Source organism: Panulirus ornatus, chromosome 41 (assembly GCF_036320965.1).
Source record: "Panulirus ornatus isolate Po-2019 chromosome 41, ASM3632096v1, whole genome shotgun sequence".
Taxonomy (NCBI): Eukaryota; Metazoa; Arthropoda; class Malacostraca; order Decapoda; family Palinuridae; genus Panulirus; species Panulirus ornatus.
In genome coordinates, this window is record NC_092264.1 from 5,888,795 (window position 1) to 5,915,164 (window position 26,370).

General features: G+C 45.6%; 1 protein-coding gene across 1 annotated transcript in view; it reads right to left on the reverse strand.

The window, feature by feature from the left end:
• Nucleotides 1-26,370, reverse strand: part of LOC139761640 (alkaline phosphatase-like) — a 656,491-nt gene that overhangs the window by 371,114 nt on the left and 259,007 nt on the right. Inside the window, exon 9 of the mRNA XM_071685927.1 lies at nt 9,369-9,498. The gene's annotated coding sequence lies outside the window, so the exon portion shown is untranslated. The remainder of the gene's footprint in view (nt 1-9,368; nt 9,499-26,370) is intronic.

Here is a 26,370-nt window from a genome sequence, read left to right on the forward strand (position 1 = left end):
AACCCAAGTATCAGTTATCGTACCTTCAGTTCCCCCACCTGCAACCCAAGTATCAGTTATCGTACCTTCAGTTCCCCCACCTGCAACCCAAGTATCAGTTATCGTACCTTCAGTTCCCCCACCTGCAACCCAAGTATCAGTTATCGTACCTTCAGTTCCCCCACCTGCAACCCAAGTATCAGTTATCGTACCTTCAGTTCCCCCACCTGCAACCCAAGTATCAGTTATCGTACCTTCAGTTCCCCCACCTGCAACCCAAGTATCAGTTATCGTACCTTCAGTTCCCCCACCTGCAACCCAAGTATCAGTTATCGTACCTTCAGTTCCCCCACCTGCAACCCAAGTATCAGTTATCGTACCTTCAGTTCCCCCACCTGCAACCCAAGTATCAGTTATCGTACCTTCAGTTCCCCCACCTGCAACCCAAGTATCAGTTATCGTACCTTCAGTTCCCCCACCTGCAACCCAAGTATCAGTTATCGTACCTTCAGTTCCCCCACCTGCAACCCAAGTATCAGTTATCGTACCTTCAGTTCCCCCACCTGCAACCCAAGTATCAGTTATCGTACCTTCAGTTCCCCCACCTGCAACCCAAGTATCAGTTATCGTACCTTCAGTTCCCCCACCTGCAACCCAAGTATCAGTTATCGTACCTTCAGTTCCCCCACCTGCAACCCAAGTATCAGTTATCGTACCTTCAGTTCCCCCACCTGCAACCCAAGTATCAGTTATCGTACCTTCAGTTCCCCCACCTGCAACCCAAGTATCAGTTATCGTACCTTCAGTTCCCCCACCTGCAACCCAAGTATCAGTTATCGTACCTTCAGTTCCCCCACCTGCAACCCAAGTATCAGTTATCGTACCTTCAGTTCCCCCACCTGCAACCCAAGTATCAGTTATCGTACCTTCAGTTCCCCCACCTGCAACCCAAGTATCAGTTATCGTACCTTCAGTTCCCCCACCTGCAACCCAAGTATCAGTTATCGTACCTTCAGTTCCCCCACCTGCAACCCAAGTATCAGTTATCGTACCTTCAGTTCCCCCACCTGCAACCCAAGTATCAGTTATCGTACCTTCAGTTCCCCCACCTGCAACCCAAGTATCAGTTATCGTACCTTCAGTTCCCCCACCTGCAACCCAAGTATCAGTTATCGTACCTTCAGTTCCCCCACCTGCAACCCAAGTATCAGTTATCGTACCTTCAGTTCCCCCACCTGCAACCCAAGTATCAGTTATCGTACCTTCAGTTCCCCCACCTGCAACCCAAGTATCAGTTATCGTACCTTCAGTTCCCCCACCTGCAACCCAAGTATCAGTTATCGTACCTTCAGTTCCCCCACCTGCAACCCAAGTATCAGTTATCGTACCTTCAGTTCCCCCACCTGCAACCCAAGTATCAGTTATCGTACCTTCAGTTCCCCCACCTGCAACCCAAGTATCAGTTATCGTACCTTCAGTTCCCCCACCTGCAACCCAAGTATCAGTTATCGTACCTTCAGTTCCCCCACCTGCAACCCAAGTATCAGTTATCGTACCTTCAGTTCCCCCACCTGCAACCCAAGTATCAGTTATCGTACCTTCAGTTCCCCCACCTGCAACCCAAGTATCAGTTATCGTACCTTCAGTTCCCCCACCTGCAACCCAAGTATCAGTTATCGTACCTTCAGTTCCCCCACCTGCAACCCAAGTATCAGTTATCGTACCTTCAGTTCCCCCACCTGCAACCCAAGTATCAGTTATCGTACCTTCAGTTCCCCCACCTGCAACCCAAGTATCAGTTATCGTACCTTCAGTTCCCCCACCTGCAACCCAAGTATCAGTTATCGTACCTTCAGTTCCCCCACCTGCAACCCAAGTATCAGTTATCGTACCTTCAGTTCCCCCACCTGCAACCCAAGTATCAGTTATCGTACCTTCAGTTCCCCCACCTGCAACCCAAGTATCAGTTATCGTACCTTCAGTTCCCCCACCTGCAACCCAAGTATCAGTTATCGTACCTTCAGTTCCCCCACCTGCAACCCAAGTATCAGTTATCGTACCTTCAGTTCCCCCACCTGCAACCCAAGTATCAGTTATCGTACCTTCAGTTCCCCCACCTGCAACCCAAGTATCAGTTATCGTACCTTCAGTTCCCCCACCTGCAACCCAAGTATCAGTTATCGTACCTTCAGTTCCCCCACCTGCAACCCAAGTATCAGTTATCGTACCTTCAGTTCCCCCACCTGCAACCCAAGTATCAGTTATCGTACCTTCAGTTCCCCCACCTGCAACCCAAGTATCAGTTATCGTACCTTCAGTTCCCCCACCTGCAACCCAAGTATCAGTTATCGTACCTTCAGTTCCCCCACATGCAACCCAAGTATCAGTTATCGTACCTTCAGTTCCCCCACCTGCAACCCAAGTATCAGTTATCGTACCGTCAGTCCCCCACCTGCAATCCAAGTATCAGTTATCGTACCTTCAGTTCCCCCACCTGCAACCCAAGTATCAGTTATCGTACCTTCAGTTCCCCCACCTGCAACCCAAGTATCAGTTATCGTACCTTCAGTTCCCCCACCTGCAACCCAAGTATCAGTTATCGTACCTTCAGTTCCCCCACCTGCAACCCAAGTATCAGTTATCGTACCTTCAGTTCCCCCACCTGCAACCCAAGTATCAGTTATCGTACCTTTAGCCTCAGTAATCTTGTTTTTGTTTACACTAATCTCATCAGCGGTAAGGGCAGCGGCTCTCGCTTCCTATGTCATTCTATTTCCCGTGACGCTGCATGTATACGTACGTGTTTGCTAAGTGAAGGTAAACAGAAGGGGAACTGTGTTGGGTGATATATAATATATATATATATATATATATATATATATATATATATATATATATATATATATATATTTCTTTCAAACTATTCGCCATTTCCCGCATTAGCGAGGTAGCGTTAAGAACAGAGGACTGGGCCTTTGAGGGAATATCCTCACCTGGCCCACTTCTCTGTTCCTTCTTTTGGAAAATTAAAAAAATAACGAGAGGGGAGGATTTCCAGCCCCCCGCTCCCTTTTAGTCGCCTTCTACGACACGCAGGGAATACGTGGGAAGTATTCTTTCTCCCCTATCCCCAGGGAATATATATATATATATATATATATATATATATATATATATATATATATATATATATATATATATATACACGTTGTATATGAATATAAAAGTCATCTTCAAGCAGCAGAGATGAGGGTCCTCAGTATGAAAGGTGCAACACAACTGTGTACACATACTTGCCGCGGGAGGCCAGTTGACACAGCACGCGCCACATGAGGAGGAACACGATACCCACATAAGTTGTACGACTGGACTCTTCCAGGGAGACGACCAGTTGCTAGACCCATGATAAGACAACAGCAGAACATGGAAAAATGAGAAAATGGCATCATGAAAAGAGGATCAGCCATGCATGACGTGGAAACAGGAACCTTAGCGAGAACTGTGGATCATGGGAGGGTGGTTTTGCGAGGGGAGACGAGTGTGTTTATCTGATGTGGAGAGAGAGAGAGAGAGAGAGAGAGAGAGAGAGAGAGAGAGAGAGAGAGAGAGAGAGAGAGAGAGAGAGAGAGAGAGAGAGAGAGAATGAACAAACCCTGCACAAGAGGAGGAATATTAACAATTTGCTCTAAATATGACATCTAAACCAAACCTAACCTCGTCTTGGCTCGGCCAACCTAGCACAGGTTACAGCTAGGTTTGGTTTGGGATAAATTGAACTAAGGTTCTTTTACCTCATTCAGGTGGAGGAGGGAAGGCTGCAGCGGCATGCAAGAACTCATGGAATTGGTGTGCAGCGTAAGTCACCTGTAAATTTAGCTCCCCTTAAAACATATACAAGTGAACCCTAAACCACACCAGATCATACCTAAATAGAAGACGTTCATTCAGGCTTGTTTTGGTTATGTTTGTACAGAACCTGTTACATTTAAGGCCATATATTCCCTGAACTTCAAAGCATCTCCAGTGTGTGTGGGGTTCATCTAAGAGTGGAGGATGGGTGAGGTGGGTCATGGGTGGTGAAGTTGTTGGGTGACCAGTGTCATTCTACCCTCACAAATTCGCCATTCCTAGCATCCAATAAACCACTATGTTACGGTCTTTTTCAAGAGAAGAGATGTAAAGCACGGAGGAAAGCGTGCAAGTGAATACCTAATATGAAAAGACGAAGGTAATGTAATGAATAAATTGTTATATCTGATGCCATAAACATCTGTTCACTGGCGTCTGTTGTCCTATGGCATCACACACACACACACACACACACACACACACACACCGGGTGATCAACTGTGTCTCGCACAACAAGCAAGTCGCAGGTGCCGACCACACTGGTAAGGTCAAAACACTAACGAGAAGCGTTATGTAAAACTCAACCTAAAGACTTGTTCTGGGATTTTGAAATATATCCGTGCCACGGTTTTTAGACTATTCATACCATCACATACCTCATACCAGACCCGTTGAATGTCCAACTTTTTCCGCAATCAAAGAAAAACCCCAACATGGCGGTGGACGAGTGTTTCAGTTAATCCCAGACCCCAGGGGCTTTACCCGGGGTTTTATTTCCCGTAGAGAGTAATGCCGGGCCCAGGATAACCGAGAGGCTGCATGTCAGAAATGTAGTGAAACTCGGGAGGGAAACCCGAACGATTATCAACATTGAGGCGCAAAAGTACGGAGTTGTTCTAGCTATTCCCCCACAGAAGAACCCAGCCAGCGAGGGATCTCCCCACAGAATCTTATGTCAGCAAACAGTGTAATGTACACAGGATGTGAGACGAGATGAGGAGAGAAGAAGTAACTGAAGGAGGAGAGGCAACGATTCACATCAAAGCTCACAACTTCGCCAGAGTCACAGTTCTTCGTAAGGGTAGAGCCCAGGGTGTGAAGGGTGCTTAATGGCAGACAAGTCGAGGGTTCTCGTGCCTATTAATGAAGTGGATTAAAAGATCCAGGACACATCGCTCACTGTGAACCACGACATTGACAATGTTGTCGGAAAAAAAAAAGGGCCACAATATTTTTTTTCTTATAAAATGTAGGAAACAAAAAGTGGCGTCCGTCGCTAAGGGAATGCTCTGATTATTCATGGATCATGGACGAGACACAGAATTGCCTGACCTGCCACGAAAGGTGATGGATCCTGCTTTCTAATCTTGTTTCAGGAGCCTGACACAGCGTGTGATGAATATGTAAAGCTGTGGCGTGCCGGAGCAGGCAGTCTGCCCAGGTTTGCCCGTGTTACCAGCTCTCGCGCCGTCCTCTCTCACACATGCCTCCTTTTTTCCCCCCTCAGGAACAGATGACCATAAAATGGGTAAACGCTTGCGGGTGACAGATGAACAAACACACAAGAATGCTACTGCTATAGTTTCATTACTAGACACTATAATAATGTTTATAGTAATAATAATAATAATAATAATAATAATAATAATATAATAATAATGTCATCATCAGAAGATGTTTGTGGCGTTTTTCGATCTGGAGTCCAGCAATTCCTATGTAGGCAACGTAGCGAGGGTCTGGCAACACACAGAGTTCATACCGCTAAGGCAACTGTTATCACCATTCATCCAGGTGCAGCAGGTGAAGAAGGACGCCTCCATCGTGACGATCCCCTGCGAGTTGTCTTTGAGAATCCTTCTCCTCACCTTCGCCACCTAGCAAATATTATGGATACACGAGTCATGATTACTTCATGGCTTCAGATGCCGGTACGTGCGTGAATGTTGACACCAAATACCTTCTAGCTGGCTGAACTCGGGTGTTACCCAATCCTCGCGACGTTGCCCACACAGGAATGGCTCATCTCGGCAATTCTCCCTCGAGAGATCTCATTAACGTCATAAAGTTTAATTAATGGACTTCCGCGCCACCAATGACCAAGAAATTCGCCAGTTCTTATGCATAAGGACATCCAAGCAATGCCTGCATAAGCTTAAAGAAACCCACGTAATAAATATATGTCAAGTAATACATGTCAAGTAAACGAAGCCACGTACACACGAGCACACACTCACTCGCCTCCTCCCAGGTGTGCTCCGTCACGTCACACACAACCTGACATGAACTCGCTTCTTGTTATGTAACAGTGTGACCAACATTGTTCTCATACATACATACATACATACATACATATATACATAAAACTACAGATGATACTTCGCTCAGTCAACATTCCTGATATAATCCTCAGGTAAAAATTCACCATACGAATTAAATCTAAATTCCACAGCTGCTTCTTCTTACATCCTGCTTCCAAGTCTTCCGTGGAGGCCATCTGGCCAACGTAAGGCTGGACGTCCCCTCGCCACACCGTGGCCCAAACACTTTGAGCTTCACCGTCACATCCTTACATAAAACCACCACCACCAACACACTCCACAAAGCCACTTGCCGTAAAACTTTAATTCTCTTCACTTACGGCAAGTGGCTGGCTGGACACCCCGTCGCACCGGCAGGTTCAACTCGCATCGCTTCAATTTTTCACTCGTGTGACTATTACCACCATCATACATAAGTTAGCCCTCCACTTCACCCATTCCATCTCAAACTTGCTTTTCCGGCCCGTTCCTGAAAAGAGCCTGCAGGATCCTAGTCATCCGGCCGTAAAAATTGGCCGATTCAGTTTCCCTTCTGTCGGCGAGAATTTATGGCCCACCTTGCGAAGCCCACGTCCAGAGATTATCATTACCAGATGGTCTTTACACCAGCGTTCGCTGGGACCCTCTGCAGAGGTCCGTGCTACTGTCAGGTGTGCGGCACACTGGTCAGGTGCCACGAGAGACTGGAGAGGTGGAAGGGCAATAGATAGATGGAACAATTTTTTTCTGCTGGTAACGATACTGTAGCATAATAGATAAGGTGCAGAAGAATGAACCACCCTAGACGATTTGTGAACATGACAAGAAACTCCGCCATTTCCAGTTACCAAGTCTCCATACGGTCTTATTTACACCGGTGAAGAATCACAGGATAAACTGTATTCTCTCTTATCCTTTCCTAGAAATAAAAGAAGAATCGAATGATTGCAACGCCTCACACGCTTCTACACCAGTATACTTCGTCACCCTCATCACCACACACGCGTACAACAGCGTTACAATACTGACGCTCTTTATTCTTCATCTTGATATTGGTATTGACACACGTAACAGTGTGTACCTTACTTAACTTCCCTCTCAAGTACATCACATTTTACTGTTTCCCTCTCAAGTACATGACATTTTACTGTTTCCCTCTCAAGTACATGACATTTTACTGTTTCCCTCTCAAGTACATGACATTTTACTGTTTCCCTCTCAAGTACATCACATTTTACTGTTTCCCTCTCAAGTACATGACATTTTACTGTTTCCCTCTCAAGTACATGACATTTTACTGTTTCCCTCTCAAGTACATGACATTTTACTGTGATGTCCAAACTCTACGGTGTATCATCGCCGTCCTACGCCTGCTACCCGCAGGTGCTCAACCTGATGTTCTTAATGACATAATCCACACGATTATTTGTTGTTGTGACATGTCAGGCGGTGGCTGTCCTTACACGGACGTGGGGGAGCTTTGATTCCAGTTTTGTGCTGCTCTAGCTCAAGCCATTCGACACCTCATGCACAGTGGTTGCAGGAGCTTCAACAACTTAACTTTACACTTTTGGTTTTATCCAAATTGGTCCCGACTTTCTAAGGATCAATGAAACAATACATACACATCCCTTTGCTGTGTTTCCACCTTGTTCACGTCACCACCATAAGAATGTGAGGTTAAACATGTCATTACATTATGTGGACTTTTTAGATGGAAACTTTGGTCTTAAGCAGGTTTCGAACGGGCAATGGGTACACACTGAGCATCAAAAAGTGCTCCCCAGGGACGAAATTGCCTCCCCAAAGTTCAAACAAACATCTTAAAACTAACATCACTATGTCTAATGTAAACACAGACAAAGCAGTACGGGATTGGTTGACAGTTTAGTAATAGTAAGAACAACTGGGACTGAAAAACTAACTTCCTGAAAACCATTATGGTTCAGTGAGGCAAGAACCTGATCCTCTCACCACGTCGTGCAGGTGTGAACCCCTCCACGACCACAATCTGTTTCCATAAACTCCCAGGAAAGTGATGATAAGTAAGGGGTGAGTTGCAGCTTGTTTTGTGTCCTCTGGCTGTCGACAGGGACACGAAGCTGCTATGACGTTCTTGGCGACTAGATGAGCCAATGTTCGGCGAAGTTTAAAAAATCATGGAATCAAAATCCAAGCTCTCAGAACCTACTCTAGAAAAAGAAATGGATTCACGCCAGACGCTTCAAAAGCCAGTGGGGAATGTGAGCGTGTGCTTTCAGCTTCCCTGAAACCCAGACTCGGGACTTGAAAACATTGATGCACAACTTTTGTGCGCTTTGAAGGTTTCATTCCCTTACTTCAAGCCATTTAACGTCCAGAACGAAAATACAGAAAACAAATGCTTTAGGGAGCTCCATGTGGTCCATGTGAATTTAAACACTGACGGTATAATACCCCGTGGCTGCCCGAACATAAAACAGGCCATACCTTGTCAAAGACCTGGTCAGCTACGACAATGATTTTCGTCTTTAATTGGGTGTTTGTGGTCAAGAAATTCATTTCCGACAGTGTGACAGAGTCATTACTTCTCCGTTAAGGTCCAAAATGGCAAGTTTAATATAGTTTTTCTCGTGAGGTGGACGACAGCGATAATATTTTCGTCAACATTCGTCTAGCAGAGCTGGTCCTCAGCGAGACTCATCACTGATTACAGTGCCACTCCCATATTCATGCTCCCTCCCCCACCCTTTTTTTTTTTTAACGAAATTTGTTTTATCGCTGTTTCTGCACACTGTTAGGCTACAGAATCACCTCAATAGGCCTAGTGATAACATACACTGGTCATGTTTATACCTGCTTCGTCCCCTGGTCTTCTCGCTTACCACAAAAACCTAAAACAATTTCTTTAAAGTTCTCTGGCCATGATGAAGATGTGCACTTCTACATGGCATGGCTTTGCGCTAACGACTGGGATCTCGAGGATGTGGATTCATCATAAATATCTCTCCACAGAAAATACAATTTTCTATGGAGACTAAAACGAGAACATTCACACGTACGAGTTCACTCCTGGGGCTGACAGTTCACATAATGTTCTTCCAGTAACCAGGTCCTGGCACTTCAAAATGTCCTATGTGATGAATTGTACAAGGGAACTCAGTAGTGATCGCATTCATTAATCACATCAGTGGTTTTACCTGAAAAGTTTATGAAGCTCATCGTGTACATATGAAATGAGTTTAGTGGGCTCTATAAACTTACCTATTAGAACCGGTGTGGCTGAAGACGCTGGTGGATCCGACATGTCTTGGCTGAAGAGGGAGGGAGTCACCGTTCCTCTGATGAGGTGGAGATGAGTGATCTTCCACGTCTGAATGTCTCCCCGGGGGATCTGAAGAAGAAATGACGATAATGGCGGTTATGAAATGATAACATTTATCTCTTCAGAAATATAAAAATACATATACCTGTACTGCTGTTGTGACAATCATCATTTTTTTAGGCTGTTAATCAGTTTATAGATGGGTGGTGAGGGAACTATATGCGAGGCTTTTGGTGAGGGTGGCGGGTCTGCAGGCTACTGAGGTGCGGTAAGGCCTAGGAGATGATTCAGGTGCTGTTTGCTGATGTCTTGACGGTGGTGGAAGAATCAAGCGAGAAACTGTAGAAGCTGGTGTCCGAGTTGCGGAGAATGTTTGAATAAACGTAAAGTTGAGATTTCAGGTGAATGGCAATGGTTACGACGCTTGGCAGGGGAGCGACACAGGCTGGTTTGACAGTGATTCTGAATGGGAGAACTGTGAGTGGATATGGCAGAAGATGGTGCTATGAACGTTGAAGTGAACCACAAGGTGGATGAGGGGCAAAATTTCCAGGTGCATCAAGGAGTGTCTGGAGGGAGAGGTCCACTTCTGTGACGGCAGAGATGGGAATGTTTGATGTAATAATAGTGCCGACGGTGTTGTACACGGTGTAAGTCTCGGGCCCTAAATATCAAAAGAATGGAAGCAGGAGGATGTGTTGGAAATGAAATGACAGGAGACGATTGGTGTGAGGAGGGCTGATCGTGTTGATACGATGGGGGTGTGGTAACAAGCGGAGTATGACCGAGGAAAACCGAACGAGATATGCTGTAATATCGCAGTTTCTCTCGATAGCGAAGTAGCGCCATGAACAGAGAAAGAATGACTGCTTACATCCATTCTCTAGCTGTTATGTGTAATACACCGAAACTACAGCTCCCTATCTATACTCAGGCCCAAAGAACTTTCCATGGTTTACCCCGGACGCTTCACAAGCCCTGGTTCAGTCCACTGACAGCACGTCGACCACTGTATACCACATCGTTCTAATTCACTTTATCCCGTGCACGCCTTTCACCCTCCCGTATGTTCAGGAATATTCTTATCAAAGCGAGGGATATTAAAGGCAAAATAGAAAAAATTGACTGAAATCTTCCGAGAAGAGTAATCAAGATGTAAAAGTGTGAGGGAATAAATGGAGGGCGAAGAGGGGAGGAGATAATTCTTGGCTGTTGCAGTGTTGTCAGTGGCCGGGACGAGGAGAGTACAGCACGGGAGGTTGCGGATACGCGGGTGGAAGGCGGTTCTGGAGGTGTATATGCTAAGCAGCTTTAGGCTAATATGCATTCAACTGAAGATGAAAATAATCAGGGTTAAGCTTAAGGCAGGGTTAATATGCGCCGACACACGGTAAAAGAAAATGAAAAGAGAAGGTTTTGGAGCGGCGAGGCTACAGTGTGCAGGCTAACACAAGAGAGAGAGAGAGGTTGTGATGTGACTATTGTGATGGCTGGCATAAATGTATATTGGATGAATATGAAATGATAATCAGTAAACTGATTGATACAGTCTGCTGGCATAACGAGACGGTGGTTCATTGTATTCGTCTGTCAAGTTACATAAGACTAAGAAGTGGTCTTCCCTTTGCTTTGCCTTTTGTTTGAAACATCACTTTTTTCAATCTCTATTCTGAATTTGATGGTCGTAATCACTCAAACTAGGATTTATCTCTCTAACAAGAGGCCAGGGTAGTCGCAGGTCACGATGATTCTGTCAGTGTCCACAACCCACGTTATCAAAGTGTCGCAACCAGGGGTCTGCCAGCGAGGACCAGGTCTCCAAACATAAACACCGTAAGGGAAACTGGACCAGAGTTCGAGTTGTCGATTAGCAAGACGTGACACAGCTGTACATGCTGTGTTACCCCAGCCGAAGTGGAACTATTTATCAACCCTCTGCTCCACAGTCTTGTCTCTACCACAAATAAGGTTAAGGCTACAGACAACCTTGTCATAGACCATCAGGTCTCCTGTTATCTATCTCTCCCATGTCCTCTCCTGTGTATAACGACCAGAGAAAGGATGAACATGATTAGCTGCGCGCTGTCTAGCCCTGCCAAGAATGGAACCTGGCCAATACAATGGTGCGATCAACGCTAACCACACTATCCATGCGTACATGAATTTATTCTCACCATCATCTCGGTAACCTCTTATCAAAGATCGAAGAGCTCAGATGGAGAGGACAGAGACGCCATGAATGGATCGTACGTCCGGAGACAGTTGCTGGCTGGCAGTGTCGCTTCTCAAAGGCAGTCGTCTGGTCGACACTACCGTAGGAAGACCAGACAAGAAGCAGCCTTTCGCTGAGGGACTTACAGTGAGACGAAGTTAGTTTCATTTCGTGATTACCAATAAAATCAAACATTAAGGCAAATGCCACTGAAGACTCAAGAACACCTGAATGTGCATGAAAAGTCAACATAGAACCAGTCATAAGTACGTCATCCCTCGCGCTACCTATTGTGGCTGGAAATGATGTTGGTACCAGTATAGCATTGTTATGCCTCGACCCAGGAAAGGGTAGAACTGGCACTGAACAACAACCTACTCTCGTCCTAACATCAATAATGAATCGGTTATCATCACAGCCATGACCACTGTCGTCCAGGGCTGAGTAACAACCTCGTTATGATCACTTACCTGGGATTAAATAGCATCACTGACATCCTCACACACGCTTACACTGTCATCATCCTCGCCTGCACGCTTGCTATCATCATCCTCGCCTGCACGCTTGCTATCATCATCCTCACCTGCACGCTTGCTATCATCATCCTCGCCTGCACGCTTGCTATCATCATCCTCGCCTGCACGCTTGCTATCATCATCCTCGCCTGCACGCTTGCTATCATCATCCTCGCCTGCACGCTTGCTATCATCATCCTCGCCTGCACGCTTGCTATCATCATCCTCGCCTGCACGCTTGCTATCATCATCCTCGCCTGCACGCTTGCTGTCATCATCCTCGCCTGCACGCTTGCTATCATCATCCTCGCCTGCACGCTTGCTGTCATCATCCTCACCTGCACGCTTGCTATCATCATCCTCACCTGCACGCTTGCTGTCATCATCCTCACCTGCACGCTTGCTGTCATCATCCTCGCCTGCACGCTTGCTGTCATCATCCTCACCTGCACGCTTGCTATCATCATCCTCGCCTGCACGCTTGCTATCATCATCCTCGCCTGCACGCTTGCTGTCATCATCCTCGCCTGCACGCTTGCTATCATCATCCTCACCTGCACGCTTGCTATCATCATCCTCGCCTGCACGCTTGCTGTCATCATCCTCGCCTGCACGCTTGCTATCATCATCCTCGCCTGCACGCTTGCTATCATCATCCTCACCTGCACGCTTGCTGTCATCATCCTCGCCTGCACGCTTGCTGTCATCATCCTCGCCTGCACGCTTGCTGTCATCATCCTCGCCTGCACGCTTGCTGTCATCATCCTCGCCTGCACGCTTGCTATCATCATCCTCGCCTGCACGCTTGCTATCATCATCCTCGCCTGCACGCTTGCTATCATCATCCTCGCCTGCACGCTTGCTATCATCATCCTCACCTGCACGCTTGCTGTCATCATCCTCGCCTGCACGCTTGCTGTCATCATCCTCGCCTGCACGCTTGCTGTCATCATCCTCGCCTGCACGCTTGCTGTCATCATCCTCGCCTGCACGCTTGCTATCATCATCCTCGCCTGCACGCTTGCTATCATCATCCTCGCCTGCACGCTTGCTATCATCATCCTCGCCTGCACGCTTGCTATCATCATCCTCGCCTGCACGCTTGCTATCATCATCCTCACCTGCACGCTTGCTATCATCATCCTCGCCTGCACGCTTGCTATCATCATCCTCGCCTGCACGCTTGCTATCATCATCCTCGCCTGCACGCTTGCTATCATCATCCTCACCTGCACGCTTGCTATCATCATCCTCGCCTGCACGCTTGCTATCATCATCCTCGCCTGCACGCTTGCTATCATCATCCTCGCCTGCACGCTTGCTATCATCATCCTCACCTGCACGCTTGCTATCATCATCCAGGGTCTGAGCGAAGCTGCCTCCTCTGGTGGAACCACCATGGAGCCACAGGAAGACTCTGTACACTAGGGTACAGGAGCACTAGTAATAGCCACCGTAACTATGATGATACACACACCGACGGCAGACGTTACCGTAACGCGAACCGTCAGCTTACGTAACACGTCCGCATATCACTCTCAGCTTGGACGTCCAGTCACAAGATGCACACGAGAAAATCCCTAGGGAATGGCGACCCTCGCCCGCCACAGGGTAACCTCACAATGCATCAAATATGTGCAAACCTCTGGCGAATGGAATATGTGCAAACCTCTGGCGGATGTAATATGTGCACACCTCTGGCTGATGTAATATGTGCAAACCTCTGGCGGATGTAATATGTGCAAACCTCTGGCGGATGTAATATGTGCACACCTCTGGCGGATGTAATATGTGCAAACCTCTGGCGGATGTAATATGTGCAAACCTCTGGCGGATGTAATATATGCAAACCTCTGGCGGATGTAATATGTGCACACCTCTGGCGGATGTAATATGTGCAAACCTCTGGCGGATGTAATATGTGCAAACCTCTGGCTGATGTAATATGTGCAAACCTCTGGCGGATGTAATATGTGCAAACCTCTGGCGGATGTAATATGTGCAAACCTCTGGCGGATGTAATATGTGCACACCTCTGGCTGATGTAATATGTGCAAACCTCTGGCGGATGTAATATGTGCAAACCTCTGGCGGATGTAATATATGCAAACCTCTGGCGGATGAGATATGTGCAAACCTCTGGCGGATGTAATATGTGCACACCTCTGGCGGATGTAATATGTGCAAACCTCTGGCGGATGTAATATATGCAAACCTCTGGCGGATGAGATATGTGCAAACCTCTGGCGGATGTAATATGTGCAAACCTCTGGCGGATGTAATATGTGCAAACCTCTGGCGGATGTAATATGTGCAAACCTCTGGCGGCTGTAATATGTGCAAACCTCTGGCGGATGAAATATGTGCAAACCTCTGGCGAATGGAATATGTGCAAACCTCTGGCGGATGTAATATGTGCACACCTCTGGCGGATGTAATATGTGCAAACCTCTGGCGGATGTAATATATGCAAACCTCTGGCGGATGAGATATGTGCAAACCTCTGGCGGATGTAATATGTGCACACCTCTGGCGGATGTAATATGTGCAAACCTCTGGCGGATGTAATATGTGTATAAATGATAAGAGATAATTACAGTGATTAGACATGTCACAAGCTAAGGAGCTTAGCATGAGCGCTTAACTGTATGATACGAGTGTTTCAAGAACGGATCATAAAGTGTGTTGTATACACGAGTTTATCATTAGCGAGGCACCAAGTGTGTCCATGGGGTGAAACATGAGTGTGTTACAAGTTTGTCATAAACAGCGTAGGCATGTGTGACATGAGCGTGTCACACCTGTGCTAAAGAGTGTGTCATGAGTCATGTGAGAGTCGTGGCGTGGCAGCAGAGGCATCATATGAGCGTGTTGTGTGTGACACATTGTGTATCCAGAGAAAATACACACATAGGCACTCGAACAATTCACACACACACCCACACGCCCACGCCCACACACACAGGGGAAACTGTACAGTGTGTGACTACCTTCCCCGGCAACATGACCAGCGTGGACGACGAGACATTTTCAATTATTTTAATGGAACGCCGCAATTTTTTTTCCCCCGCGGCGTTCTGTGAAACACAAGCAACTCTCCTCTCCCTACACCCGGGCGCCCGCCAGCAGCTAAATGCTCTCCCTGACCACAGGACCTTCACCTACCTACCGTGGCTCATGATGGCAATCACCTCACCACTTGTCCCGCCTTCTCAGCTGACCTACCTCACTGTCCGGCGCACATCATCATCTGGTCTGCCTCACTATATGGTCTACCTCGCTCCCTATCTAACTACCTAGCTTGCACCCCCCTCACCCCCTCCATGACCTACATCAACAACTGGTCTACGTCACCAAAGGCTTTGTGAAGGAAAACTTCCCCATGTGTCACCCTTCTTGCTGGACAGATAACTCTCCTTAAGTAAACACGAGAAATTCTGAAAAACTCCTTGTTTAGGCTTAACTGCCTCCAATTTACACAGCTGAACTTTTACGTCTTTTCTTTTCTTTTCTTTTAAACTGTTCGCCATTTCCCGCATTAGCGAGGTAGCGTTAAGAACAGAGGACTGGGCCTTTGAGGGAATACCCTCACCTGGCCCAATTCTCTGTTCCTTCTTTTGGAAAATTAGAAAAAAAAAACGAGAGGGGAGGATTTCCAGCCCCCCGCTCCCTCCCCTTTTAGTCGCCTTTTACGACACGCAGGGAATACGTGGCAAGTATTCTTTGTCCCCTATCCCCTATTCTTAAGAGTATGTATTCATTTATGTAAATCAATGTAAAACAAACACACACACACACACACACGCACGGGCTTCCCTGGTGTAGTGCTAGGATCAACAACCATGAGTCAGGCCGGGGCAGCACGGGGCTGGACCCACAAGGATTCGAATGCTGCGCGTGGAAGTCGGCCCACACCCAACACAGGCGCTCGTGCTCCCCTGACAGTTGGTCGGTCAAAGGTTATCTGGCTTACGGTGGCTGGTGTGTGTGTGTGTGTGTGTGTGTGTGTGCGTTGTCAGTCCTCGTTTTCCGTGAGGTGTGAACCCGAGGGAGTATCGACTCACTGTTTCGAAGTTTTATTTATTGACCTGGGCAGGGGAGACTGTGGCCTAGCGTGTGTGGGGGGAAGACAAGGTAATAATAAAGGTAGGGAGGAGTGTTGGGAGAGGAGAGCGCTTGTGGCCCACACCTACACACAGCCAGGTTAACACGAGACACCTGTTTGATCCTGCAGGTGTTCACAACGAAAACAGAAAGTCAGGCGAGAGAAGAGGACAGAGCGACGTGAGGAAGCATCTGTGGAGCAACACAGTTGTCTGTGGACTCGCAGAAGAAATCTAAAGCGAAGAACAAGTAAATGCGAAAGCCTGTTGGAAAAATTCAAGAACCTATGTAACGTGAACAAAGTTAAATATAATAAGACCGCACAGATGACAAATTTCTGATCTATCCACATCAACGGAGAAACAGATTTTCTCACTGGAATAAAACGCATGGACCTTACTGGAGGTTCCGCCTCACTCGTGTGTCAGTCAAGTCTGCATAATTCCAGGTGGTCTGAGCCACGCAAGTCCCTCACATCCTGAAACCTCATGACCTGTCGTCCTCCACTGCCTGGATATGTACACAAACCGTCCCTACACTCTAATGACCCTAGCTGACCCAAGCTATGCCGTCTGTTTTATTGGACTGCTAATTTCCTTTGCTATCTACATGCCTATCAACACCAGTTAAGTTGAAGTCAATCTCTTGCAGCAATATATATATATATATATATATATTATATATATATATATATATATATATATATATATATATATATATATATATATATTCTCCAATCGTAGTATACTGACTATTCTATTTTCAGCTGTAAATTTCTTCAGTAATTCATGATATTTCAGAAAATCCTTCCCATGTCAGTTACTTATAGCGGCAGTTCCACCCACATACACTCAAGTTTTCTTTTATCTTGAACTTAGTTATCAGTTCTCTGGAGATGAACAACACCTGCCACCCACTGTTAACATGCTTGTCCTCGCACAAAAACTACAGTAGCTATTCCGTCTGCCATGTTTGGAAAGATTTTTTTTTCTTTTACCATCTTTCTGAGTATTTTTTTTTTTTCACTGTGGCCACAGAATAACAAATACCTCCACATTTTCTGTTATATTTCCCTGGCAGAGAACCCTTGTGAGCGTGCCTGATTACGGAATCACTTGGTAAAGTAATTTTAGGATGAGAGGGAAAAAAGGAGTAACAGGTAGGTCACGGTGATCAGAGGGATTTACAGCAGGGCTGAGGCCAGTTCTTAAAACAAGGTTGCGAAGGTGAGAGAGCTTACAAGATGAGGCGGGGGAGATAAAGAGCTTATAACACTGAGGCGGGAGAAATGAAGGCAGCTTATAAAACAATGCTGGGGAGATTAGGGAACTTATAAAACAAGGCTGGGAAGATGAGGGGAGATTATAAAATAAGGCTGGGGGAGCTAAAGAAGCTTATACAACAAAGCTGGGGGGGAATAAAAGGGGCTTATATAATGAGGCTGAGGAGATGAGAGGATGTTACAGAATGAGGCTGGGGAGGTGAGGGGATATGAACGGGGTAGAAAGAAAAAATAGAGAGTTTATAAAATGAGGTTGAGAGGAGAGGCAGTTCACAGACAAGGGGTGAGGAGATCAGAGAGAACATAATGTCAGTGAGTGCCAAGTGATCGTGGGGGGAGAAAGCCTAAAGGTCAGGGTGGGTGGGAGCCAAGAGGCAGTTGTGGAGACAGTCTAAGGGTGAGGGAGGGGGGAATTAAGGGGTGGCTGCAGGAGACCCTGAGGACGCTGGTGGTGGTGGGGGAGGAGCCAAGCACCGCCCGGCTAGGGCTAAGGAGCCAGTAAAACGTCGTCCACAAACTTACTGTTGTACGTGAGACGTTCACCCGTACCAGCACGCCAGACGGTACGACCCTCGCGTGTCATGCTCAGGACGCAGCAACCAAGTCGTGCTCGGTGCCTAACACTGGCATTCTTAAGGCATCTACCGCCATTGTGAAGTACGACCGACGTGCTAAAGGACCATAGCGACATGGTCAAGGGTTACGTATACCATCATGCTGGGGGGGTATACATAACCTGAGTTTTGCGTAGTAATACTTGATAAACACACCAGTAAACCACAGTACTACCTCTTCTGAGGTCGACTTGAAAACAACTCGATAAATATATCGGACCGACCCCCTGGCGCCTTCCCCGATGCGTTATCATGTGACTGACACCATGAAGTCTGCTTTCATAATCGACAATTTCATTACGAAACTAATTTATCAAGATGGGTAATTACAATCCTGGATTGTCTGCACTCACTCTGTATCCGGGGGAAACTAATTAAATCCCGTGAAAATTCTACTCGTGAAGATTTTGGAGGATCATTGACGGTAATTTCTGAGTATATTTAGGGATGATGCCGTTACTAAGTCACGTTACAGTAACACGGTAACGCCATGGGTATTCAAGGGTCAACACAGCGGAACTGCGGGAACATCGAGGTATCTGGGACCTAGATAAGAGAATTCTCCGACACTGATTTACATTTTTATTCTGGGATAAAGATTGGTATCAAGACAATGTAATGGTACTTAGGGTAGAAAATGATATTAAAGGAGCAATCTAAAATTCAGGGGCAACCAGAATACTTGGAAATAATACGGTATATAGAGAGCAACGTGGAATCAGAAGAGACGAACACACCAACTCTAGACATACAGGGTAATTAGGGAATACTACAGTATCCAGGGAACACGACTATAGAGGAATACCCACGGTGGGTAAGAACAACTGTACCACCTCAGTACAACATGGTATTCATGGAATGTCATCATATTTATGAAACAGTTACTATATAACGGAACAACCTTATGGCAATTACTGATGGCCATAACATTCCTAGAACACTTCAAGATATTTGGGCAACATCAGGTTGTCCAGAGAGAACTAAAAAACTTAGGGAACACCAGGCTATTTAGGGAGTATAACATGGTATCCAGGAGTAAAGGATATACTATAGCATATACCCCACAGCATGGTAACTCCGAGTATATCCATGGCATTTACTGAAGACTCGGACGTATGGAACCCCAGGTTAGTGGTGAGGTGCCATGGTGTACAGTGAGGACCACGATAGTTCATAAAGCCATGGTGCTCAGGCAGAACACGGACCCAAAAACCCAACGGTGTCTTGAGACAGCAACACTAGAGGAAGTTTATGGAAGCCCTGCTATTTTTGGTGGACACCACCATGGTAGTGAGGGAAAATTTTCATATCCATTGTATACAGCTTTTGCGGGGAAACAATGGGGGCTTGATGGATCCTGTGGCACAAAAATGAGCAACGTGGAATTAACCGAACGTAGAGACACCGAAGTATATCAAGGGAACCATGGCGCTGAGGGGAAAGTTCGAACCATGGAGCTGAGGGGACAATATGGCATCTTGTGAACTCCAAGGTTATATACAAGGAACCTCATTGAATTTATGAACATAATTTAGGGGACATAATGATCCCAACGGGATATCATTACAGTAATGGCATGCTCTTCGTACACAATGATTTCAACGGGACATCATTACAGTAATGGGATACCTCTTAATCAAACGGACCATGATATGTACAGTCAACAATGGCACAGAAGGCCAAAGTAATGGGAGAAATCATGGTATCTAAAGAGCACTGTTCGTGTTGCAATACACTATGGGGTCCTAACCATGACCTTGGTGATACATAATGGCATTTTGGGACAGTTGTGATAACGAGAGGATAAGTTTAGGACATATCACGGTCATTTTAGTACACTATTATATCTAAGGACACCCCTGGCCTTTAGGGAACCTCATGAAATTCAGAAGAACACTACGTTATGCAAGGCATGACGTGTTATGCAGGGAAGGCGATTTGGAATGTATGTTGGCATTTACGTGACCATGCAGTATGATCATGGTAGGTACAATAACATTATGATCTACGGTAACGCAGTGGGATTATTAGAGGCACAATCTATGGCCTTTTGAAATGTCAAGATTCTAGTGAAAATAGTGAAATGACAATATCACTTGAATGAACTCTTCTTTAGAACTTTAGAACCAATGTACGTGATCTTGCGTGGCTCGAGTCTGGAAAGAGTGTTAACTATCTTGCTATTTTTGACCCCGAACACCCACGTCCTAACCCTCTCTCCCCAAACTCGCTAAACCTACTCGCTCTTTGGATGCCACACACAGCAACACAGTTCAGTTCGAATCTAACTTCTGTACAATAAACTGCTGGGCATCGTTCCTTTAGTCCTTACTTTCACTTTCTCAATACTTTTACAATAGAAGAAATAGAAATGTCATATTCCATTTACTGTATCTGACTTTTCAAGCTTTGCTGGAAACAAAACGTACCGTGAATAGAAAGGATCCACTTATGGCTCTAACCCACAATATGTCAAGCCTGCCAATACTGGGGTTTTCATTCACAAATTCAACGAGCAGGTTTAGTCTGGTGGTGAAACGTCGCTCGCTACGATACAATAAATCCTTTTCACCTTCTGGTTCTTGCTACACACACACACAATGTGTTTTTTCATATTTTGAGTTTTGAGTACAGAGCACCAGGAACAGATCAGCACCAAATTACGTTCAAGACTTTTTTTTTTCACTGAAATTGAAGCTACTAATGGCAGGAAAATTGTGATAGGGATGGAAGGATAAAATGTCTCGACTCCTGATTCGAAGTGGTTTGCCGCTGCGGCGACATTCGAAGCAGTCGGTCCAGACTGGTGTGACGCTCACAGAACCACCGTGGCTTTACGTGTCCTGCTGAGTCTTGTGTAAACAATGATTCCTTCTAAATGGGATCCTATCTCTTTGTGTGAGTAGCGCGCTCCTGACCTTTGGTATTGCAAGAGTAAACTCCTTATACCCTACTAATGGCTAAACCGAGGTTTACCGCTGACCAGGGTTTACGAGAGCCTACCCTCCCTCACCCTACCATCCTCACTCTACCCTCTCCTGCCACACGCTACCCCACCCTGACCTGCAATTCTATTCTAGAAAAGTAAGGAACGTTTATCATGGTATTCGTTGACCTTAATGATCTGTAATATACCCCATTAATCTTTTTCCTCAGCAGTAGATACTTCGGAAATATAACTAGTTGGTCACGATAATTATGGCTTTCAAACTAACCTTCTATCCACGCATCATCATCATGAACTCTGTTCGCATGTCTGTGAGGATGATTTCTTACATTAAGCCAAGTAACTTTTGTGGAAACGGACGGCGGGATGGGCCAGACTCACTCCTAATACTCTTAAACTAACAATTTGCATAGACTACCAAGAAAACATAAAATAAAACACTAACACTGTATTGGATAATTCTAAACCTAACTATATGGTAATGAATACTGACACACAGGAGGGGAGAACGAACCTTGCAATGCCACGCCTCGGCAACAAGTTAGACCAAACCCAAACAGTAGCTCCAGTCAATGATTCGAACCGGGTTCAGAAGTACTCAGAATCATTTCCACGAGCTCATGCTCGAAAGCTTCGAACTGAATTACTGTGAATGACCGTTCAATTGTTAGTGTAAATTTGTCACTAAACTACAAGATGACGCACAAATACATAAAACAAGGAAACTTATGGAAATACAATCTATCTACCTGTAATCAAATAACTTGCTGGTCAAACTATACTTCTGTAACTTCACATAAAGTACAACGATGTGTCATACATATAAACATGAACGGTGTTCTTGGACTACGCCAGTTCGAAGTTAACACTGAAAGTGAAAAAGTCAGCAAGGCTGTATCATTGGGATCACAGTCTCCTCAAAGTCAGCAAGGCTGTATCATTGGGATCACAGTCTCCTCAAAGAACTTCCCACTCAAAAGGGGTCAATATTTCCCTGTTACAGATACTGGCCAAGTCTTGGGCTGAGGGAACCTTTAGAATACTTCTGTGTAGCACCAGGACTCTCACAGGTACTGGTCGTGAGGTAATCATAATAAAAAAGAAATGTTCTTCAAACCACAACCTTAGACATTTTTCTGAAAAGAAAATTAGTCAGATTTACTGATTATATCCCATCATTTAGGATGATGGACTTAGATCAATGTTGAATGATGAATAATTGACTAGAGTCGTCTCGCTGATTAAGTCTATCATTTAGGATGATGGACCTATAATAGATCAATGTTGAATGATGAATAATTGACTAGAGTCGTCTCGCTGATTAAGTCTATCATTTAGGATGATGGACCTATAATAGATCAATGTTGAATGACGAATAATTGACTAGAGTCGTCTCGTGACGCAATAACCCAGTCGACCAGTTGGCTCTTCCCGTTCACTTCAAAAACCCCGGAGTTGCTTGTGGCTGAAGCTGTGGCTGCTGGACCCTGTGGTAGGGCTCTCGACGAGGACAAAGCTGCTCCAGATATGACAAGATATAAAGTTCCCTGAATGCTGCTGCGTTGGGCGAACATTCGCCTCCCACTTGTTGTTATCGCATGTTACGCCTCACGCATGACGCGGGATCTCAATACTTCCCACCATGTCCGCCAGACGCGCATCATGCAACGCTCTTTCATATACACACAATACTTCATGGTGGAAAAAAGGAAAAAAAAGCGAAACTTAGCTACACTTAGTCTGTAGCTAACATAGAAATGTATGTAAATACGCTAAATCAATTCGCCATTTCCTGGATCAGAGAAGGAACACCAATAACGGGTAACTAAACTTTACAGGAAATATCCTCGCATGGCTAACCCTTCAGTTTTTTTCTTCTGGAAAATAATGAATGAGGAAGACCGGATTTCCAGACCCTCTCTCCCGCCCGCCCCACCTGCTCCTCTTCTACGCACACATGGGCTACTGGAGGTTTCAGGCTGCGCCCAGCAGCACAGACTGTAATGACGGGAGTCCTGTGGAAACAGGTCTTTGTGGATACTCAAATGAAGACGATACGTCTCGCTCGTGATGGTAACCAGATCGATCAATCGATCGATAGATAGACAGATTCTATCCATATAGACTGATGAATATTTGGAGATATCTAAACAGACAGATAGATAGATAGATTTTCTAACTTACTGAATTTCATCCTGGCGTCGTGACCAACAAATGCTGAAATTCATCCCATGTTGGAAGTGTACGAAGTTACTCAGCTCACGAAGTTGCTAACAATGAGAGATGGTCGACTTGTGGACAATTCATAATTCTATGATACGGACTTTACTTCCCCCCTGCTGCTAGCCTGCATGATGACTACGCTGGATAACTTTACTGTCTTATGCATCGTCGTCTGTCTTGGTAATCTTATTACTGTGACACACTCCACTGTGCAGCGACAGATGGTTCTGCTTTCACTTCAACACTCCAATGAAAAAGCCGAACACTTGGCCCTCATTTCCCCGGTCTTATACGATGCTATGCTTCTTGCTTGGTAATCCCCATCACATGTTCAGCACTACAGGAAACCAATGAAGGTTACGTAATGAATGTCACATCTGCAAGAAATGTATTAATCAAGTATGAACACTCGTTCATGCGGTGCAACTGTGACACAGTGCATGTCTACATACTTGTAGGAATTTGAACGCAAAACGTTTGGAAATTATCATTCTGTGGTGCCACATGGATTGAAGACTAAATAAGTAACCTTTTATATATACGATCATTAAATGTTACAGTGAGTCTTCACCAAGACCAGCTTGTTGAAAGAAAGACGTTAAGATAAAGCATTCCATCTATTGCACTTGAAGAATTGGACCCACAGTGCAGATAACTGCTGTAGTGTGCTGAGTAGCGAAGAGGAAGAAACCAATAAAGAAATAATACTAAAAAATGACCTTCCTACACGAAGGTTAATACATACAACCTCATCACTAATGCTAGATAAACAAGATTCTTTTCTATTTCCAATCGTCTTCATTCCGATACTTCAAGTTGAGATTACCAGAAGCGGCCCGACACATCATGCCTCGCTCTGCTCCACCCTCACGCAACGTGTTCTCCACCACACCACCCTCCACCAACCTCGTCCATGGTGATCTCAGCTCCGGCAGTTACAACATGATCGAGTAATCGGTATCATCATTAGTCCTTGATAAAGCCACTTCCACTTACGAATTTCCATCATTTCCTACTTAGGGTCAAGGTGACATCCGTTCCACGGTCAATGTATCAATGGTGTCAGAAGGTGAATGACGTACTATCACGGCCTAAGCTTAAGAAACGCCTCTGTTTGCCCACGTTTGGCCTCCAACTCACGAGCTGATACTCTCAGGTACGACGGTGAGAGGGAGGAGTGACATCGCAATAACTCGTTGTTAGTTCATCGACCCCGAAGTTAACACACCACACATAGCGAGACGCTACGGCTACGAGTAACGCCCTCGACATAATGAGCAAATCTCTGGACAATGAAAGCTTCGAAGTGGCTCGAAATGAAAGCTTCGAAGTAGTGAGTCGATACTCCTTGGGTTCACACCTCACGGACAAAATAGGATTGATAACCTTCAACATCAAACGTTACGACCCATTCCACATTTCTTAGCTGCTTTCACCAAGTCACGTGTTGTAACGTAGTTATATCTATTCATACAGCGAAACGTATATAATCGAATGATGGCGGGGGAATAAAATCTCTAAGTAAATCTTAGGAATCAAGGGAGGGGAAAAAATAATCAAGCCAATATCTTACCAGGACTCATGGTTGATAGACAGTCCAATGGCCCCTCCCCAGCTCGAGGCATGCTTGGGGTGTGTGTTAGAGCCGTCATGATGTATATTTGGTCAACAGTTTATCATCATCAAGGAATGTTTGATGATGTTTCCAACAGATATATTCTCTATGTTACATAATGCTACTATAAACGTATGGCTGCTTTAACTTCAAAGTGTTCTGTGTCAACACAAGAGGTTGTGAGAGAGAGGCTTGTGGTACGCGAGCGAGTCTGAAAGGTTAGGGAGCAGTGTAACGTAGAAGAGCAATTCCCTCCCTCACCCCCCGAGTCCACGACTCCCTCTCGAGGCACAGCTCTGCGCGTCAGTGTGTTGCTGGGGATGACGCACCTAAACCAAGATCACAGGAGAGAGAGAGAGAGAGAGAGAGAGAGAGAGAGAGAGAGAGAGAGAGAGAGAGAGAGAGAGAGAGAGAGAGAGAGACTACTTACACATTAACAGTGCTGTACAGCTTGGTGTTGGGCCATTATCAGCACAACCCCCTTTCATCTCTGAAGTGAAGGTCAAAGATTTAAAGCTGCCATTACCACACAGTCGTTAAGTTTCGACAAAACCAACTTCATTCAATCTATTTCAGGCAGAAAGTGAAGCAGGGAGCAGGGAAAGTGGGGTCCTCATAATTCCTGTACTGTTTAAATCTCTCTCTCTCTCTCTCTCTCTCTCTCTCTCTCTCTCTCTCTCTCTCTCTCTCTCTCTCTCTCTCTCTCTCTCTCATGCCTGGCAACACTTTAGAACAGCAACATTAGACACACCTGGACGGCACACCCCAGAACACATGCTATCCTACCTGCACATCCGTGAACATTCTCGAACCCACCTGAACACATTTCAACTTGTCTGGCAAGTGGCAGTGAAGAATTAGGTTTTGTAATTAGTTCTTATGTTCCTCACCATTCGCGCTCTCCTCTACCATCTCTTCTTCCTTGGTACTTCGGTATGTCTTACGTCTTTCGCGTTCATCATTCGCTTCTCAATAATTTTCTACAGGAGTATATTGCATCTACGAAGCTCAGGTAAACCAAGTCCTGGAATACTGGCCTGGAACACTGGTAAAACAGGCCCTTGAAAACTGGAGCACCTGATCTCAGAACACGGGTAAACCCAGTTTTGGAACGCTGGTCAAACGAGTACCAAAACAAAATTTAACCCTACACTGGAACACTGGTTCAGCCTCGTCCTGGAACACTGGTAAACTCCCTCCTGGAAAACCGATATGTTGGTAAATCGGGCTGAAACTACAACCGTGATTCCCACTGACGGAATGAAACTTGCATTTCCACAGTTGTGCTGTAAACTGACATCCTCATCACGACAAAATGAGCTTACAAGACACAAAGGGAAAGTTAAGAAGGATCGAGAGTAACAGGGAAGGTCTTGGTTAGTTAGAGAACAGGGTACAGAGAGTCACACCAGAGAATCAGGTAAATACA